The following is a 15474-nucleotide window of genomic DNA, read 5'->3' as shown; positions in this document are numbered from 1 at the left end:
AAGCTTGAGCTGCCGCTCACTTTTCCATCCATGTAGCTTCTTGGAAAACTTAAGGGATGAAGAGTAGTGATTTTCATGGATTAAGGACCCCAAGACTCAAAAGAAGCAGAGAGATCAGTGCCCCATGTGAGGATCGAACTCATGACCTTCAGATTATGAGACTGACGCGCTACCTGCTGCGCTAACGAGGCTGAACGGCAATGGGAATTTGCGTGCCACTGCTGGCCACTATACTTGGAAGATGATGCAGGCGGCATTATTTTTTTTCAATTTAGTTTTCTCTATTTTTCCCAAAGAAGGGCAGAAAGTTTTCCCATATGGTCTAGCGGTTAGGATTCCTGGTTTTCACCCAGGCGGCCCGGGTTCGACTCCCGGTATGGGAAACGCAAGACCTTTTAATGACATGTACACTCCTAGTGCTGAAACCTCCAAAGCTGTTTTTCCATTGTAACCTCCAATCATTCCCTAGTTGTCAAAGCCAGGAATGCAGACAAGACAGGTCAAGCTGAGTCGGGAACAGGAAATCAAATAATATCAGAAACAGGGGCAGCTGAAGATCATCCAGCAACTAATGGCTCATGCTGCTTGCTTTAAATAGACCACTGGGCACCAGAATCTGTCACGCATTGTGTGCGCTTTGGCGTACGCACATGCGCACATGCGCATGTGCACATGAATTCTCCTGGCCGTTCTTGCTCTTCTGCACATTCGCATTGGCAAATTTCTATGTGCCAATCTTCTACGAACCATTCTCTCATACAGACATTATCCTTTTTTTTCACACCTTTGTAAAAGCCCTTTTGAATTCCTCTTTGCTTTTTGCTTTCTGTGTGATGAAACAAAGGGAAGCATGTCACATAGATGGAAAATGCCTCTGTTTTTCCAGGGTGAGTAGACATTGTATCTTGCAAGGTCTGTTAGATGCAGAGTTAAAGATTTCAGCTGGGTGGAATATTTAGGAGGGCAAAAGAGCATTGAAAGCTTGAGCTGCCGCTCACTTTTCCATCCATGTGGCTTCTTGGAAAACTTAAGGGATGAAGAGTAGTGATTTTCATGGATTAAGGACCCCAAGACTCAAAAGAAGCAGAGAGATCAGTGCCCCGTGTGAGGATCGAACTCATGACCTTCAGATTATGAGACTGACGCGCTACCTGCTGCGCTAACGAGGCTGAACGGCAATGGGAATTTGCGTGCCACTGCTGGCCACTATACTTGGAAGATGATGCAGGCGGCATTATTTTTTTTCAATTTAGTTTTCTCTATTTTTCCCAAAGAAGGGCAGAAAGTTTTCCCATATGGTCTAGCAGTTAGGATTCCTGGTTTTCACCCAGGCGGCCCGGGTTCGACTCCCGGTATGGGAAACGCAAGACCTTTTAATGACATGTACACTCCTAGTGCTGAAACCTCCAAAGCTGTTTTTCCATTGTAACCTCCAATCATTCCCTAGTTGTCAAAGCCAGGAATGCAGACAAGACAGGTCAAGCTGAGTCGGGAACAGGAAATCAAATAATATCAGAAACAGGGGCAGCTGAAGATCATCCAGCAACTAATGGCTCATGCTGCTTGCTTTAAATAGACCACTGGGCACCAGAATCTGTCACGCATTGTGTGCGCTTTGGCGTACGCACATGCGCATGTGCACATGAATTCTCCTGGCCGTTCTTGCTCTTCTGCACATTCGCATTGGCAAATTTCTATGTGCCAATCTTCTACGAACCATTCTCTCATACAGACATTATCCTTTTTTTTCACACCTTTGTAAAAGCCCTTTTGAATTCCTCTTTGCTTTTTGCTTTCTGTGTGATGAAACAAAGGGAAGCATGTCACATAGATGGAAAATGCCTCTGTTTTTCCAGGGTGAGTAGACATTGTATCTTGCAAGGTCTGTTAGATGCAGAGTTAAAGATTTCAGCTGGGTGGAATATTTAGGAGGGCAAAAGAGCATTGAAAGCTTGAGCTGCCGCTCACTTTTCCATCCATGTGGCTTCTTGGAAAACTTAAGGGATGAAGAGTAGTGATTTTCATGGATTAAGGACCCCAAGACTCAAAAGAAGCAGAGAGATCAGTGCCCCGTGTGAGGATCGAACTCACGACCTTCAGATTATGAGACTGACGCGCTACCTGCTGCGCTAACGAGGCTGAACGGCAATGGGAATTTGCGTGCCACTGCTGGCCACTATACTTGGAAGATGATGCAGGCGGCATTATTTTTCCCATATGGTCTAGCGGTTAGGATTCCTGGTTTTCACCCAGGCGGCCTGGGTTCGACTCCCGGTATGGGAAACGCAAGACCTTTTAATGACATGTACACTCCTAGTGCTGAAACCTCCAAAGCTGTTTTTCCATTGTAACCTCCAATCATTCCCTAGTTGTCAAAGCCAGGAATGCAGACAAGACAGGTCAAGCTGAGTCGGGAACAGGAAATCAAATAATATCAGAAACAGGGGCAGCTGAAGATCATCCAGCAACTAATGGCTCATGCTGCTTGCTTTAAATAGGCCACTGGGCACCAGAATCTGTCACGCATTGTGTGCGCTTTGGCGTACGCACATGCGCATGTGCACATGAATTCTCCTGGCCGTTCTTGCTCTTCTGCACATTTTGTAAAAGCCCTTTTGAATTCCTCTTTGCTTTTTGCTTTCTGTGTGATGAAACAAAGGGAAGCATGTCACATAGATGGAAAATGCCTCTGTTTTTCCAGGGTGAGTAGACATTGTATCTTGCAAGGTCTGTTAGATGCAGAGTTAAAGATTTCAGCTGGGTGGAATATTTAGGAGGGCAAAAGAGAATTGAAAGCTTGAGCTGCCGCTCACTTTTCCATCCATGTAGCTTCTTGGAAAACTTAAGGGATGAAGAGTAGTGATTTTCATGGATTAAGGACCCCAAGACTCAAAAGAAGCAGAGAGATCAGTGCCCCATGTGAGGATCGAACTCACGACCTTCAGATTATGAGACTGACGCGCTACCTGCTGCGCTAACGAGGCTGAACGGCAATGGGAATTTGCGTGCCACTGCTGGCCACTATACTTGGAAGATGATGCAGGCGGCATTATTTTTTTTCAATTTAGTTTTCTCTATTTTTCCCAAAGAAGGGCAGAAAGTTTTCCCATATGGTCTAGCGGTTAGGATTCCTGGTTTTCACCCAGGCGGCCCGGGTTCGACTCCCGGTATGGGAAACGCAAGACCTTTTAATGACATGTACACTCCTAGTGCTGAAACCTCCAAAGCTGTTTTTCCATTGTAACCTCCAATCATTCCCTAGTTGTCAAAGCCAGGAATGCAGACAAGACAGGTCAAGCTGAGTCGGGAACAGGAAATCAAATAATATCAGAAACAGGGGCAGCTGAAGATCATCCAGCAACTAATGGCTCATGCTGCTTGCTTTAAATAGACCACTGGGCACCAGAATCTGTCACGCATTGTGTGCGCTTTGGCGTACGCACATGCGCACATGCGCATGTGCACATGAATTCTCCTGGCCGTTCTTGCTCTTCTGCACATTCGCATTGGCAAATTTCTATGTGCCAATCTTCTACGAACCATTCTCTCATACAGACATTATCCTTTTTTTTCACACCTTTGTAAAAGCCCTTTTGAATTCCTCTTTGCTTTTTGCTTTCTGTGTGATGAAACAAAGGGAAGCATGTCACATAGATGGAAAATGCCTCTGTTTTTCCAGGGTGAGTAGACATTGTATCTTGCAAGGTCTGTTAGATGCAGAGTTAAAGATTTCAGCTGGGTGGAATATTTAGGAGGGCAAAAGAGCATTGAAAGCTTGAGCTGCCGCTCACTTTTCCATCCATGTGGCTTCTTGGAAAACTTAAGGGATGAAGAGTAGTGATTTTCATGGATTAAGGACCCCAAGACTCAAAAGAAGCAGAGAGATCAGTGCCCCGTGTGAGGATCGAACTCATGACCTTCAGATTATGAGACTGACGCGCTACCTGCTGCGCTAACGAGGCTGAACGGCAATGGGAATTTGCATGCCACTGCTGGCCACTATACTTGGAAGATGATGCAGGCGGCATTATTTTTTTTCAATTTAGTTTTCTCTATTTTTCCCAAAGAAGGGCAGAAAGTTTTCCCATATGGTCTAGCGGTTAGGATTCCTGGTTTTCACCCAGGCGGCCCGGGTTCGACTCCCGGTATGGGAAACGCAAGACCTTTTAATGACATGTACACTCCTAGTGCTGAAACCTCCAAAGCTGTTTTTCCATTGTAACCTCCAATCATTCCCTAGTTGTCAAAGCCAGGAATGCAGACAAGACAGGTCAAGCTGAGTCGGGAACAGGAAATCAAATAATATCAGAAACAGGGGCAGCTGAAGATCATCCAGCAACTAATGGCTCATGCTGCTTGCTTTAAATAGGCCACTGGGCACCAGAATCTGTCACGCATTGTGTGCGCTTTGGCGTACGCACATGCGCATGTGCACATGAATTCTCCTGGCCGTTCTTGCTCTTCTGCACATTCGCATTGGCAAATTTCTATGTGCCAATCTTCTACGAACCATTCTCTCATACAGACATTATCCTTTTTTTTCACACCTTTGTAAAAGCCCTTTTGAATTCCTCTTTGCTTTTTGCTTTCTGTGTGATGAAACAAAGGGAAGCATGTCACATAGATGGAAAATGCCTCTGTTTTTCCAGGGTGAGTAGACATTGTATCTTGCAAGGTCTGTTAGATGCAGAGTTAAAGATTTCAGCTGGGTGGAATATTTAGGAGGGCAAAAGAGCATTGAAAGCTTGAGCTGCCGCTCACTTTTCCATCCATGTGGCTTCTTGGAAAACTTAAGGGATGAAGAGTAGTGATTTTCATGGATTAAGGACCCCAAGACTCAAAAGAAGCAGAGAGATCAGTGCCCCGTGTGAGGATCGAACTCACGACCTTCAGATTATGAGACTGACGCGCTACCTGCTGCGCTAACGAGGCTGAACGGCAATGGGAATTTGCGTGCCACTGCTGGCCACTATACTTGGAAGATGATGCAGGCGGCATTATTTTTTTTCAATTTAGTTTTCTCTATTTTTCCCAAAGAAGGGCAGAAAGTTTTCCCATATGGTCTAGCGGTTAGGATTCCTGGTTTTCACCCAGGCGGCCCGGGTTCGACTCCCGGTATGGGAAACGCAAGACCTTTTAATGACATGTACACTCCTAGTGCTGAAACCTCCAAAGCTGTTTTTCCATTGTAACCTCCAATCATTCCCTAGTTGTCAAAGCCAGGAATGCAGACAAGACAGGTCAAGCTGAGTCGGGAACAGGAAATCAAATAATATCAGAAACAGGGGCAGCTGAAGATCATCCAGCAACTAATGGCTCATGCTGCTTGCTTTAAATAGACCACTGGGCACCAGAATCTGTCACGCATTGTGTGCGCTTTCGCGTACGCACATGCGCACATGCGCATGTGCACATGAATTCTCCTGGCCGTTCTTGCTCTTCTGCACATTCGCATTGGCAAATTTCTATGTGCCAATCTTCTACGAACCATTCTCTCATACAGACATTATCCTTTTTTTTCACACCTTTGTAAAAGCCCTTTTGAATTCCTCTTTGCTTTTTGCTTTCTGTGTGATGAAACAAAGGGAAGCATGTCACATAGATGGAAAATGCCTCTGTTTTTCCAGGGTGAGTAGACATTGTATCTTGCAAGGTCTGTTAGATGCAGAGTTAAAGATTTCAGCTGGGTGGAATATTTAGGAGGGCAAAAGAGCATTGAAAGCTTGAGCTGCCGCTCACTTTTCCATCCATGTGGCTTCTTGGAAAACTTAAGGGATGAAGAGTAGTGATTTTCATGGATTAAGGACCCCAAGACTCAAAAGAAGCAGAGAGATCAGTGCCCCGTGTGAGGATCGAACTCATGACCTTCAGATTATGAGACTGACGCGCTACCTGCTGCGCTAACGAGGCTGAACGGCAATGGGAATTTGCGTGCCACTGCTGGCCACTATACTTGGAAGATGATGCAGGCGGCATTATTTTTTTTCAATTTAGTTTTCTCTATTTTTCCCAAAGAAGGGCAGAAAGTTTTCCCATATGGTCTAGCGGTTAGGATTCCTGGTTTTCACCCAGGCGGCCCGGGTTCGACTCCCGGTATGGGAAACGCAAGACCTTTTAATGACATGTACACTCCTAGTGCTGAAACCTCCAAAGCTGTTTTTCCATTGTAACCTCCAATCATTCCCTAGTTGTCAAAGCCAGGAATGCAGACAAGACAGGTCAAGCTGAGTCGGGAACAGGAAATCAAATAATATCAGAAACAGGGGCAGCTGAAGATCATCCAGCAACTAATGGCTCATGCTGCTTGCTTTAAATAGGCCACTGGGCACCAGAATCTGTCACGCATTGTGTGCGCTTTGGCGTACGCACATGCGCATGTGCACATGAATTCTCCTGGCCGTTCTTGCTCTTCTGCACATTCGCATTGGCAAATTTCTATGTGCCAATCTTCTACGAACCATTCTCTCATACAGACATTATCCTTTTTTTTCACACCTTTGTAAAAGCCCTTTTGAATTCCTCTTTGCTTTTTGCTTTCTGTGTGATGAAACAAAGGGAAGCATGTCACATAGATGGAAAATGCCTCTGTTTTTCCAGGGTGAGTAGACATTGTATCTTGCAAGGTCTGTTAGATGCAGAGTTAAAGATTTCAGCTGGGTGGAATATTTAGGAGGGCAAAAGAGCATTGAAAGCTTGAGCTGCCGCTCACTTTTCCATCCATGTGGCTTCTTGGAAAACTTAAGGGATGAAGAGTAGTGATTTTCATGGATTAAGGACCCCAAGACTCAAAAGAAGCAGAGAGATCAGTGCCCCGTGTGAGGATCGAACTCACGACCTTCAGATTATGAGACTGACGCGCTACCTGCTGCGCTAACGAGGCTGAACGGCAATGGGAATTTGCGTGCCACTGCTGGCCACTATACTTGGAAGATGATGCAGGCGGCATTATTTTTTTTCAATTTAGTTTTCTCTATTTTTCCCAAAGAAGGGCAGAAAGTTTTCCCATATGGTCTAGCGGTTAGGATTCCTGGTTTTCACCCAGGCGGCCCGGGTTCGACTCCCGGTATGGGAAACGCAAGACCTTTTAATGACATGTACACTCCTAGTGCTGAAACCTCCAAAGCTGTTTTTCCATTGTAACCTCCAATCATTCCCTAGTTGTCAAAGCCAGGAATGCAGACAAGACAGGTCAAGCTGAGTCGGGAACAGGAAATCAAATAATATCAGAAACAGGGGCAGCTGAAGATCATCCAGCAACTAATGGCTCATGCTGCTTGCTTTAAATAGGCCACTGGGCACCAGAATCTGTCACGCATTGTGTGCGCTTTGGCGTACGCACATGCGCATGTGCACATGAATTCTCCTGGCCGTTCTTGCTCTTCTGCACATTCGCATTGGCAAATTTCTATGTGCCAATCTTCTACGAACCATTCTCTCATACAGACATTATCCTTTTTTTTCACACCTTTGTAAAAGCCCTTTTGAATTCCTCTTTGCTTTTTGCTTTCTGTGTGATGAAACAAAGGGAAGCATGTCACATAGATGGAAAATGCCTCTGTTTTTCCAGGGTGAGTAGACATTGTATCTTGCAAGGTCTGTTAGATGCAGAGTTAAAGATTTCAGCTGGGTGGAATATTTAGGAGGGCAAAAGAGCATTGAAAGCTTGAGCTGCCGCTCACTTTTCCATCCATGTAGCTTCTTGGAAAACTTAAGGGATGAAGAGTAGTGATTTTCATGGATTAAGGACCCCAAGACTCAAAAGAAGCAGAGAGATCAGTGCCCCGTGTGAGGATCGAACTCACGACCTTCAGATTATGAGACTGACGCGCTACCTGCTGCGCTAACGAGGCTAAACGGCAATGGGAATTTGCGTGCCACTGCTGGCCACTATACTTGGAAGATGATGCAGGCGGCATTATTTTTTTTCAATTTAGTTTTCTCTATTTTTCCCAAAGAAGGGCAGAAAGTTTTCCCATATGGTCTAGCGGTTAGGATTCCTGGTTTTCACCCAGGCGGCCCGGGTTCGACTCCCGGTATGGGAAGCGCAAGACCTTTTAATGACATGTACACTCCTAGTGCTGAAACCTCCAAAGCTGTTTTTCCATTGTAACCTCCAATCATTCCCTAGTTGTCAAAGCCAGGAATGCAGACAAGACAGGTCAAGCTGAGTCGGGAACAGGAAATCAAATAATATCAGAAACAGGGGCAGCTGAAGATCATCCAGCAACTAATGGCTCATGCTGCTTGCTTTAAATAGACCACTGGGCACCAGAATCTGTCACGCATTGTGTGCGCTTTGGCGTACGCACATGCGCATGTGCACATGAATTCTCCTGGCCGTTCTTGCTCTTCTGCACATTCGCATTGGCAAATTTCTATGTGCCAATCTTCTACGAACCATTCTCTCATACAGACATTATCCTTTTTTTTCACACCTTTGTAAAAGCCCTTTTGAATTCCTCTTTGCTTTTTGCTTTCTGTGTGATGAAACAAAGGGAAGCATGTCACATAGATGGAAAATGCCTCTGTTTTTCCAGGGTGAGTAGACATTGTATCTTGCAAGGTCTGTTAGATGCAGAGTTAAAGATTTCAGCTGGGTGGAATATTTAGGAGGGCAAAAGAGCATTGAAAGCTTGAGCTGCCGCTCACTTTTCCATCCATGTGGCTTCTTGGAAAACTTAAGGGATGAAGAGTAGTGATTTTCATGGATTAAGGACCCCAAGACTCAAAAGAAGCAGAGAGATCAGTGCCCCGTGTGAGGATCGAACTCACGACCTTCAGATTATGAGACTGACGCGCTACCTGCTGCGCTAACGAGGCTGAACGGCAATGGGAATTTGCGTGCCACTGCTGGCCACTATACTTGGAAGATGATGCAGGCGGCATTATTTTTTTTCAATTTAGTTTTCTCTATTTTTCCCAAAGAAGGGCAGAAAGTTTTCCCATATGGTCTAGCGGTTAGGATTCCTGGTTTTCACCCAGGCGGCCCGGGTTCGACTCCCGGTATGGGAAACGCAAGACCTTTTAATGACATGTACACTCCTAGTGCTGAAACCTCCAAAGCTGTTTTTCCATTGTAACCTCCAATCATTCCCTAGTTGTCAAAGCCAGGAATGCAGACAAGACAGGTCAAGCTGAGTCGGGAACAGGAAATCAAATAATATCAGAAACAGGGGCAGCTGAAGATCATCCAGCAACTAATGGCTCATGCTGCTTGCTTTAAATAGGCCACTGGGCACCAGAATCTGTCACGCATTGTGTGCGCTTTGGCGTACGCACATGCGCATGTGCACATGAATTCTCCTGGCCGTTCTTGCTCTTCTGCACATTCGCATTGGCAAATTTCTATGTGCCAATCTTCTACGAACCATTCTCTCATACAGACATTATCCTTTTTTTTCACACCTTTGTAAAAGCCCTTTTGAATTCCTCTTTGCTTTTTGCTTTCTGTGTGATGAAACAAAGGGAAGCATGTCACATAGATGGAAAATGCCTCTGTTTTTCCAGGGTGAGTAGACATTGTATCTTGCAAGGTCTGTTAGATGCAGAGTTAAAGATTTCAGCTGGGTGGAATATTTAGGAGGGCAAAAGAGCATTGAAAGCTTGAGCTGCCGCTCACTTTTCCATCCATGTAGCTTCTTGGAAAACTTAAGGGATGAAGAGTAGTGATTTTCATGGATTAAGGACCCCAAGACTCAAAAGAAGCAGAGAGATCAGTGCCCCGTGTGAGGATCGAACTCACGACCTTCAGATTATGAGACTGACGCGCTACCTGCTGCGCTAACGAGGCTGAACGGCAATGGGAATTTGCGTGCCACTGCTGGCCACTATACTTGGAAGATGATGCAGGCGGCATTATTTTTTTTCAATTTAGTTTTCTCTATTTTTCCCAAAGAAGGGCAGAAAGTTTTCCCATATGGTCTAGCGGTTAGGATTCCTGGTTTTCACCCAGGCGGCCCGGGTTCGACTCCCGGTATGGGAAACGCAAGACCTTTTAATGACATGTACACTCCTAGTGCTGAAACCTCCAAAGCTGTTTTTCCATTGTAACCTCCAATCATTCCCTAGTTGTCAAAGCCAGGAATGCAGACAAGACAGGTCAAGCTGAGTCGGGAACAGGAAATCAAATAATATCAGAAACAGGGGCAGCTGAAGATCATCCAGCAACTAATGGCTCATGCTGCTTGCTTTAAATAGACCACTGGGCACCAGAATCTGTCACGCATTGTGTGCGCTTTGGCGTACGCACATGCGCATGTGCACATGAATTCTCCTGGCCGTTCTTGCTCTTCTGCACATTCGCATTGGCAAATTTCTATGTGCCAATCTTCTACGAACCATTCTCTCATACAGACATTATCCTTTTTTTTCACACCTTTGTAAAAGCCCTTTTGAATTCCTCTTTGCTTTTTGCTTTCTGTGTGATGAAACAAAGGGAAGCATGTCACATAGATGGAAAATGCCTCTGTTTTTCCAGGGTGAGTAGACATTGTATCTTGCAAGGTCTGTTAGATGCAGAGTTAAAGATTTCAGCTGGGTGGAATATTTAGGAGGGCAAAAGAGCATTGAAAGCTTGAGCTGCCGCTCACTTTTCCATCCATGTGGCTTCTTGGAAAACTTAAGGGATGAAGAGTAGTGATTTTCATGGATTAAGGACCCCAAGACTCAAAAGAAGCAGAGAGATCAGTGCCCCGTGTGAGGATCGAACTCACGACCTTCAGATTATGAGACTGACGCGCTACCTGCTGCGCTAACGAGGCTGAACGGCAATGGGAATTTGCGTGCCACTGCTGGCCACTATACTTGGAAGATGATGCAGGCGGCATTATTTTTTTTCAATTTAGTTTTCTCTATTTTTCCCAAAGAAGGGCAGAAAGTTTTCCCATATGGTCTAGCGGTTAGGATTCCTGGTTTTCACCCAGGCGGCCCGGGTTCGACTCCCGGTATGGGAAACGCAAGACCTTTTAATGACATGTACACTCCTAGTGCTGAAACCTCCAAAGCTGTTTTTCCATTGTAACCTCCAATCATTCCCTAGTTGTCAAAGCCAGGAATGCAGACAAGACAGGTCAAGCTGAGTCGGGAACAGGAAATCAAATAATATCAGAAACAGGGGCAGCTGAAGATCATCCAGCAACTAATGGCTCATGCTGCTTGCTTTAAATAGGCCACTGGGCACCAGAATCTGTCACGCATTGTGTGCGCTTTGGCGTACGCACATGCGCATGTGCACATGAATTCTCCTGGCCGTTCTTGCTCTTCTGCACATTCGCATTGGCAAATTTCTATGTGCCAATCTTCTACGAACCATTCTCTCATACAGACATTATCCTTTTTTTTCACACCTTTGTAAAAGCCCTTTTGAATTCCTCTTTGCTTTTTGCTTTCTGTGTGATGAAACAAAGGGAAGCATGTCACATAGATGGAAAATGCCTCTGTTTTTCCAGGGTGAGTAGACATTGTATCTTGCAAGGTCTGTTAGATGCAGAGTTAAAGATTTCAGCTGGGTGGAATATTTAGGAGGGCAAAAGAGCATTGAAAGCTTGAGCTGCCGCTCACTTTTCCATCCATGTGGCTTCTTGGAAAACTTAAGGGATGAAGAGTAGTGATTTTCATGGATTAAGGACCCCAAGACTCAAAAGAAGCAGAGAGATCAGTGCCCCGTGTGAGGATCGAACTCATGACCTTCAGATTATGAGACTGACGCGCTACCTGCTGCGCTAACGAGGCTGAACGGCAATGGGAATTTGCGTGCCACTGCTGGCCACTATACTTGGAAGATGATGCAGGCGGCATTATTTTTTTTCAATTTAGTTTTCTCTATTTTTCCCAAAGAAGGGCAGAAAGTTTTCCCATATGGTCTAGCGGTTAGGATTCCTGGTTTTCACCCAGGCGGCCCGGGTTCGACTCCCGGTATGGGAAACGCAAGACCTTTTAATGACATGTACACTCCTAGTGCTGAAACCTCCAAAGCTGTTTTTCCATTGTAACCTCCAATCATTCCCTAGTTGTCAAAGCCAGGAATGCAGACAAGACAGGTCAAGCTGAGTCGGGAACAGGAAATCAAATAATATCAGAAACAGGGGCAGCTGAAGATCATCCAGCAACTAATGGCTCATGCTGCTTGCTTTAAATAGGCCACTGGGCACCAGAATCTGTCACGCATTGTGTGTGCTTTGGCGTACGCACATGCGCATGTGCACATGAATTCTCCTGGCCGTTCTTGCTCTTCTGCACATTCGCATTGGCAAATTTCTATGTGCCAATCTTCTACGAACCATTCTCTCATACAGACATTATCCTTTTTTTTCACACCTTTGTAAAAGCCCTTTTGAATTCCTCTTTGCTTTTTGCTTTCTGTGTGATGAAACAAAGGGAAGCATGTCACATAGATGGAAAATGCCTCTGTTTTTCCAGGGTGAGTAGACATTGTATCTTGCAAGGTCTGTTAGATGCAGAGTTAAAGATTTCAGCTGGGTGGAATATTTAGGAGGGCAAAAGAGCATTGAAAGCTTGAGCTGCCGCTCACTTTTCCATCCATGTAGCTTCTTGGAAAACTTAAGGGATGAAGAGTAGTGATTTTCATGGATTAAGGACCCCAAGACTCAAAAGAAGCAGAGAGATCAGAGCCCCGTGTGAGGATCGAACTCACGACCTTCAGATTATGAGACTGACGCGCTACCTGCTGCGCTAACGAGGCTGAACGGCAATGGGAATTTGCGTGCCACTGCTGGCCACTATACTTGGAAGATGATGCAGGCGGCATTATTTTTTTTCAATTTAGTTTTCTCTATTTTTCCCAAATAAGGGCAGAAAGTTTTCCCATATGGTCTAGCGGTTAGGATTCCTGGTTTTCACCCAGGCGGCCCGGGTTCGACTCCCGGTATGGGAAACGCAAGACCTTTTAATGACATGTACACTCCTAGTGCTGAAACCTCCAAAGCTGTTTTTCCATTGTAACCTCCAATCATTCCCTAGTTGTCAAAGCCAGGAATGCAGACAAGACAGGTCAAGCTGAGTCGGGAACAGGAAATCAAATAATATCAGAAACAGGGGCAGCTGAAGATCATCCAGCAACTAATGGCTCATGCTGCTTGCTTTAAATAGACCACTGGGCACCAGAATCTGTCACGCATTGTGTGCGCTTTGGCGTACGCACATGCGCACATGCGCATGTGCACATGAATTCTCCTGGCCGTTCTTGCTCTTCTGCACATTCGCATTGGTAAATTTCTATGTGCCAATCTTCTACGAACCATTCTCTCATACAGACATTATCCTTTTTTTTCACACCTTTGTAAAAGCCCTTTTGAATTCCTCTTTGCTTTTTGCTTTCTGTGTGATGAAACAAAGGGAAGCATGTCACATAGATGGAAAATGCCTCTGTTTTTCCAGGGTGAGTAGACATTGTATCTTGCAAGGTCTGTTAGATGCAGAGTTAAAGATTTCAGCTGGGTGGAATATTTAGGAGGGCAAAAGAGCATTGAAAGCTTGAGCTGCCGCTCACTTTTCCATCCATGTGGCTTCTTGGAAAACTTAAGGGATGAAGAGTAGTGATTTTCATGGATTAAGGACCCCAAGACTCAAAAGAAGCAGAGAGATCAGTGCCCCGTGTGAGGATCGAACTCACGACCTTCAGATTATGAGACTGACGCGCTACCTGCTGCGCTAACGAGGCTGAACGGCAATGGGAATTTGCGTGCCACTGCTGGCCACTATACTTGGAAGATGATGCAGGCGGCATTATTTTTTTTCAATTTAGTTTTCTCTATTTTTCCCAAAGAAGGGCAGAAAGTTTTCCCATATGGTCTAGCGGTTAGGATTCCTGGTTTTCACCCAGGCGGCCCGGGTTCGACTCCCGGTATGGGAAACGCAAGACCTTTTAATGACATGTACACTCCTAGTGCTGAAACCTCCAAAGCTGTTTTTCCATTGTAACCTCCAATCATTCCCTAGTTGTCAAAGCCAGGAATGCAGACAAGACAGGTCAAGCTGAGTCGGGAACAGGAAATCAAATAATATCAGAAACAGGGGCAGCTGAAGATCATCCAGCAACTAATGGCTCATGCTGCTTGCTTTAAATAGACCACTGGGCACCAGAATCTGTCACGCATTGTGTGCGCTTTGGCGTACGCACATGCGCATGTGCACATGAATTCTCCTGGCCGTTCTTGCTCTTCTGCACATTCGCATTGGCAAATTTCTATGTGCCAATCTTCTACGAACCATTCTCTCATACAGACATTATCCTTTTTTTTCACACCTTTGTAAAAGCCCTTTTGAATTCCTCTTTGCTTTTTGCTTTCTGTGTGATGAAACAAAGGGAAGCATGTCACATAGATGGAAAATGCCTCTGTTTTTCCAGGGTGAGTAGACATTGTATCTTGCAAGGTCTGTTAGATGCAGAGTTAAAGATTTCAGCTGGGTGGAATATTTAGGAGGGCAAAAGAGCATTGAAAGCTTGAGCTGCCGCTCACTTTTCCATCCATGTGGCTTCTTGGAAAACTTAAGGGATGAAGAGTAGTGATTTTCATGGATTAAGGACCCCAAGACTCAAAAGAAGCAGAGAGATCAGTGCCCCGTGTGAGGATCGAACTCACGACCTTCAGATTATGAGACTGACGCGCTACCTGCTGCGCTAACGAGGCTGAACGGCAATGGGAATTTGCGTGCCACTGCTGGCCACTATACTTGGAAGATGATGCAGGCGGCATTATTTTTTTTCAATTTAGTTTTCTCTATTTTTCCCAAAGAAGGGCAGAAAGTTTTCCCATATGGTCTAGCGGTTAGGATTCCTGGTTTTCACCCAGGCGGCCCGGGTTCGACTCCCGGTATGGGAAACGCAAGACCTTTTAATGACATGTACACTCCTAGTGCTGAAACCTCCAAAGCTGTTTTTCCATTGTAACCTCCAATCATTCCCTAGTTGTCAAAGCCAGGAATGCAGACAAGACAGGTCAAGCTGAGTCGGGAACAGGAAATCAAATAATATCAGAAACAGGGGCAGCTGAAGATCATCCAGCAACTAATGGCTCATGCTGCTTGCTTTAAATAGGCCACTGGGCACCAGAATCTGTCACGCATTGTGTGCGCTTTGGCGTACGCACATGCGCATGTGCACATGAATTCTCCTGGCCGTTCTTGCTCTTCTGCACATTCGCATTGGCAAATTTCTATGTGCCAATCTTCTACGAACCATTCTCTCATACAGACATTATCCTTTTTTTTCACACCTTTGTAAAAGCCCTTTTGAATTCCTCTTTGCTTTTTGCTTTCTGTGTGATGAAACAAAGGGAAGCATGTCACATAGATGGAAAATGCCTCTGTTTTTCCAGGGTGAGTAGACATTGTATCTTGCAAGGTCTGTTAGATGCAGAGTTAAAGATTTCAGCTGGGTGGAATATTTAGGAGGGCAAAAGAGCATTGAAAGCTTGAGCTGCCGCTCACTTTTCCATCCATGTAGCTTCTTGGAAA

At 45.2% G+C, this 15474-nt stretch overlaps 32 non-coding genes across 32 annotated transcripts; 16 read left to right on the top strand and 16 right to left on the bottom strand.

Moving 5' to 3' along the window:
- Positions 1-118: 118 nt before the first annotated feature.
- TRNAM-CAU (transfer RNA methionine (anticodon CAU)) lies at positions 119-191 on the bottom strand. Its single transcript has one exon. It is a non-coding gene; the product is annotated as a tRNA-Met (tRNA).
- Positions 192-311: 120 nt separating this feature from the next.
- TRNAE-UUC (transfer RNA glutamic acid (anticodon UUC)) lies at positions 312-383 on the top strand. Its single transcript has one exon. It is a non-coding gene; the product is annotated as a tRNA-Glu (tRNA).
- Positions 384-1096: 713 nt separating this feature from the next.
- On the bottom strand, positions 1097-1169 carry TRNAM-CAU (transfer RNA methionine (anticodon CAU)). The gene has a single exon. It is a non-coding gene; the product is annotated as a tRNA-Met (tRNA).
- A 120-nt stretch (positions 1170-1289) lies between these two features.
- On the top strand, positions 1290-1361 carry TRNAE-UUC (transfer RNA glutamic acid (anticodon UUC)). The gene has a single exon. It is a non-coding gene; the product is annotated as a tRNA-Glu (tRNA).
- Positions 1362-2066: 705 nt separating this feature from the next.
- TRNAM-CAU (transfer RNA methionine (anticodon CAU)) lies at positions 2067-2139 on the bottom strand. The gene has a single exon. It is a non-coding gene; the product is annotated as a tRNA-Met (tRNA).
- Positions 2140-2211: 72 nt separating this feature from the next.
- On the top strand, positions 2212-2283 carry TRNAE-UUC (transfer RNA glutamic acid (anticodon UUC)). The gene has a single exon. It is a non-coding gene; the product is annotated as a tRNA-Glu (tRNA).
- A 628-nt stretch (positions 2284-2911) lies between these two features.
- TRNAM-CAU (transfer RNA methionine (anticodon CAU)) lies at positions 2912-2984 on the bottom strand. The gene has a single exon. It is a non-coding gene; the product is annotated as a tRNA-Met (tRNA).
- A 120-nt stretch (positions 2985-3104) lies between these two features.
- TRNAE-UUC (transfer RNA glutamic acid (anticodon UUC)) lies at positions 3105-3176 on the top strand. Its single transcript has one exon. It is a non-coding gene; the product is annotated as a tRNA-Glu (tRNA).
- A 713-nt stretch (positions 3177-3889) lies between these two features.
- Positions 3890-3962, bottom strand: TRNAM-CAU (transfer RNA methionine (anticodon CAU)). Its single transcript has one exon. It is a non-coding gene; the product is annotated as a tRNA-Met (tRNA).
- Positions 3963-4082: 120 nt separating this feature from the next.
- TRNAE-UUC (transfer RNA glutamic acid (anticodon UUC)) lies at positions 4083-4154 on the top strand. The gene has a single exon. It is a non-coding gene; the product is annotated as a tRNA-Glu (tRNA).
- Positions 4155-4859: 705 nt separating this feature from the next.
- Positions 4860-4932, bottom strand: TRNAM-CAU (transfer RNA methionine (anticodon CAU)). Its single transcript has one exon. It is a non-coding gene; the product is annotated as a tRNA-Met (tRNA).
- Positions 4933-5052: 120 nt separating this feature from the next.
- TRNAE-UUC (transfer RNA glutamic acid (anticodon UUC)) lies at positions 5053-5124 on the top strand. The gene has a single exon. It is a non-coding gene; the product is annotated as a tRNA-Glu (tRNA).
- Positions 5125-5837: 713 nt separating this feature from the next.
- On the bottom strand, positions 5838-5910 carry TRNAM-CAU (transfer RNA methionine (anticodon CAU)). Its single transcript has one exon. It is a non-coding gene; the product is annotated as a tRNA-Met (tRNA).
- Positions 5911-6030: 120 nt separating this feature from the next.
- Positions 6031-6102, top strand: TRNAE-UUC (transfer RNA glutamic acid (anticodon UUC)). Its single transcript has one exon. It is a non-coding gene; the product is annotated as a tRNA-Glu (tRNA).
- A 705-nt stretch (positions 6103-6807) lies between these two features.
- On the bottom strand, positions 6808-6880 carry TRNAM-CAU (transfer RNA methionine (anticodon CAU)). The gene has a single exon. It is a non-coding gene; the product is annotated as a tRNA-Met (tRNA).
- A 120-nt stretch (positions 6881-7000) lies between these two features.
- On the top strand, positions 7001-7072 carry TRNAE-UUC (transfer RNA glutamic acid (anticodon UUC)). Its single transcript has one exon. It is a non-coding gene; the product is annotated as a tRNA-Glu (tRNA).
- Positions 7073-7777: 705 nt separating this feature from the next.
- TRNAM-CAU (transfer RNA methionine (anticodon CAU)) lies at positions 7778-7850 on the bottom strand. Its single transcript has one exon. It is a non-coding gene; the product is annotated as a tRNA-Met (tRNA).
- Positions 7851-7970: 120 nt separating this feature from the next.
- On the top strand, positions 7971-8042 carry TRNAE-UUC (transfer RNA glutamic acid (anticodon UUC)). Its single transcript has one exon. It is a non-coding gene; the product is annotated as a tRNA-Glu (tRNA).
- Positions 8043-8747: 705 nt separating this feature from the next.
- Positions 8748-8820, bottom strand: TRNAM-CAU (transfer RNA methionine (anticodon CAU)). The gene has a single exon. It is a non-coding gene; the product is annotated as a tRNA-Met (tRNA).
- A 120-nt stretch (positions 8821-8940) lies between these two features.
- TRNAE-UUC (transfer RNA glutamic acid (anticodon UUC)) lies at positions 8941-9012 on the top strand. Its single transcript has one exon. It is a non-coding gene; the product is annotated as a tRNA-Glu (tRNA).
- Positions 9013-9717: 705 nt separating this feature from the next.
- On the bottom strand, positions 9718-9790 carry TRNAM-CAU (transfer RNA methionine (anticodon CAU)). Its single transcript has one exon. It is a non-coding gene; the product is annotated as a tRNA-Met (tRNA).
- Positions 9791-9910: 120 nt separating this feature from the next.
- Positions 9911-9982, top strand: TRNAE-UUC (transfer RNA glutamic acid (anticodon UUC)). The gene has a single exon. It is a non-coding gene; the product is annotated as a tRNA-Glu (tRNA).
- Positions 9983-10687: 705 nt separating this feature from the next.
- Positions 10688-10760, bottom strand: TRNAM-CAU (transfer RNA methionine (anticodon CAU)). Its single transcript has one exon. It is a non-coding gene; the product is annotated as a tRNA-Met (tRNA).
- A 120-nt stretch (positions 10761-10880) lies between these two features.
- On the top strand, positions 10881-10952 carry TRNAE-UUC (transfer RNA glutamic acid (anticodon UUC)). Its single transcript has one exon. It is a non-coding gene; the product is annotated as a tRNA-Glu (tRNA).
- A 705-nt stretch (positions 10953-11657) lies between these two features.
- On the bottom strand, positions 11658-11730 carry TRNAM-CAU (transfer RNA methionine (anticodon CAU)). The gene has a single exon. It is a non-coding gene; the product is annotated as a tRNA-Met (tRNA).
- Positions 11731-11850: 120 nt separating this feature from the next.
- On the top strand, positions 11851-11922 carry TRNAE-UUC (transfer RNA glutamic acid (anticodon UUC)). Its single transcript has one exon. It is a non-coding gene; the product is annotated as a tRNA-Glu (tRNA).
- Positions 11923-12627: 705 nt separating this feature from the next.
- TRNAM-CAU (transfer RNA methionine (anticodon CAU)) lies at positions 12628-12700 on the bottom strand. Its single transcript has one exon. It is a non-coding gene; the product is annotated as a tRNA-Met (tRNA).
- Positions 12701-12820: 120 nt separating this feature from the next.
- TRNAE-UUC (transfer RNA glutamic acid (anticodon UUC)) lies at positions 12821-12892 on the top strand. The gene has a single exon. It is a non-coding gene; the product is annotated as a tRNA-Glu (tRNA).
- Positions 12893-13605: 713 nt separating this feature from the next.
- On the bottom strand, positions 13606-13678 carry TRNAM-CAU (transfer RNA methionine (anticodon CAU)). Its single transcript has one exon. It is a non-coding gene; the product is annotated as a tRNA-Met (tRNA).
- A 120-nt stretch (positions 13679-13798) lies between these two features.
- TRNAE-UUC (transfer RNA glutamic acid (anticodon UUC)) lies at positions 13799-13870 on the top strand. The gene has a single exon. It is a non-coding gene; the product is annotated as a tRNA-Glu (tRNA).
- A 705-nt stretch (positions 13871-14575) lies between these two features.
- On the bottom strand, positions 14576-14648 carry TRNAM-CAU (transfer RNA methionine (anticodon CAU)). Its single transcript has one exon. It is a non-coding gene; the product is annotated as a tRNA-Met (tRNA).
- A 120-nt stretch (positions 14649-14768) lies between these two features.
- On the top strand, positions 14769-14840 carry TRNAE-UUC (transfer RNA glutamic acid (anticodon UUC)). Its single transcript has one exon. It is a non-coding gene; the product is annotated as a tRNA-Glu (tRNA).
- Positions 14841-15474: the final 634 nt, after the last annotated feature.

Source organism: Aquarana catesbeiana, linkage group LG03 (genome assembly GCF_042186555.1).
Source record: "Aquarana catesbeiana isolate 2022-GZ linkage group LG03, ASM4218655v1, whole genome shotgun sequence".
Lineage (NCBI taxonomy): Eukaryota > Metazoa > Chordata > Amphibia > Anura > Ranidae > Aquarana > Aquarana catesbeiana.
Note: the sequence above shows the minus strand (reverse complement) of the source record. Positions and strands in the feature narration are given on the sequence as shown.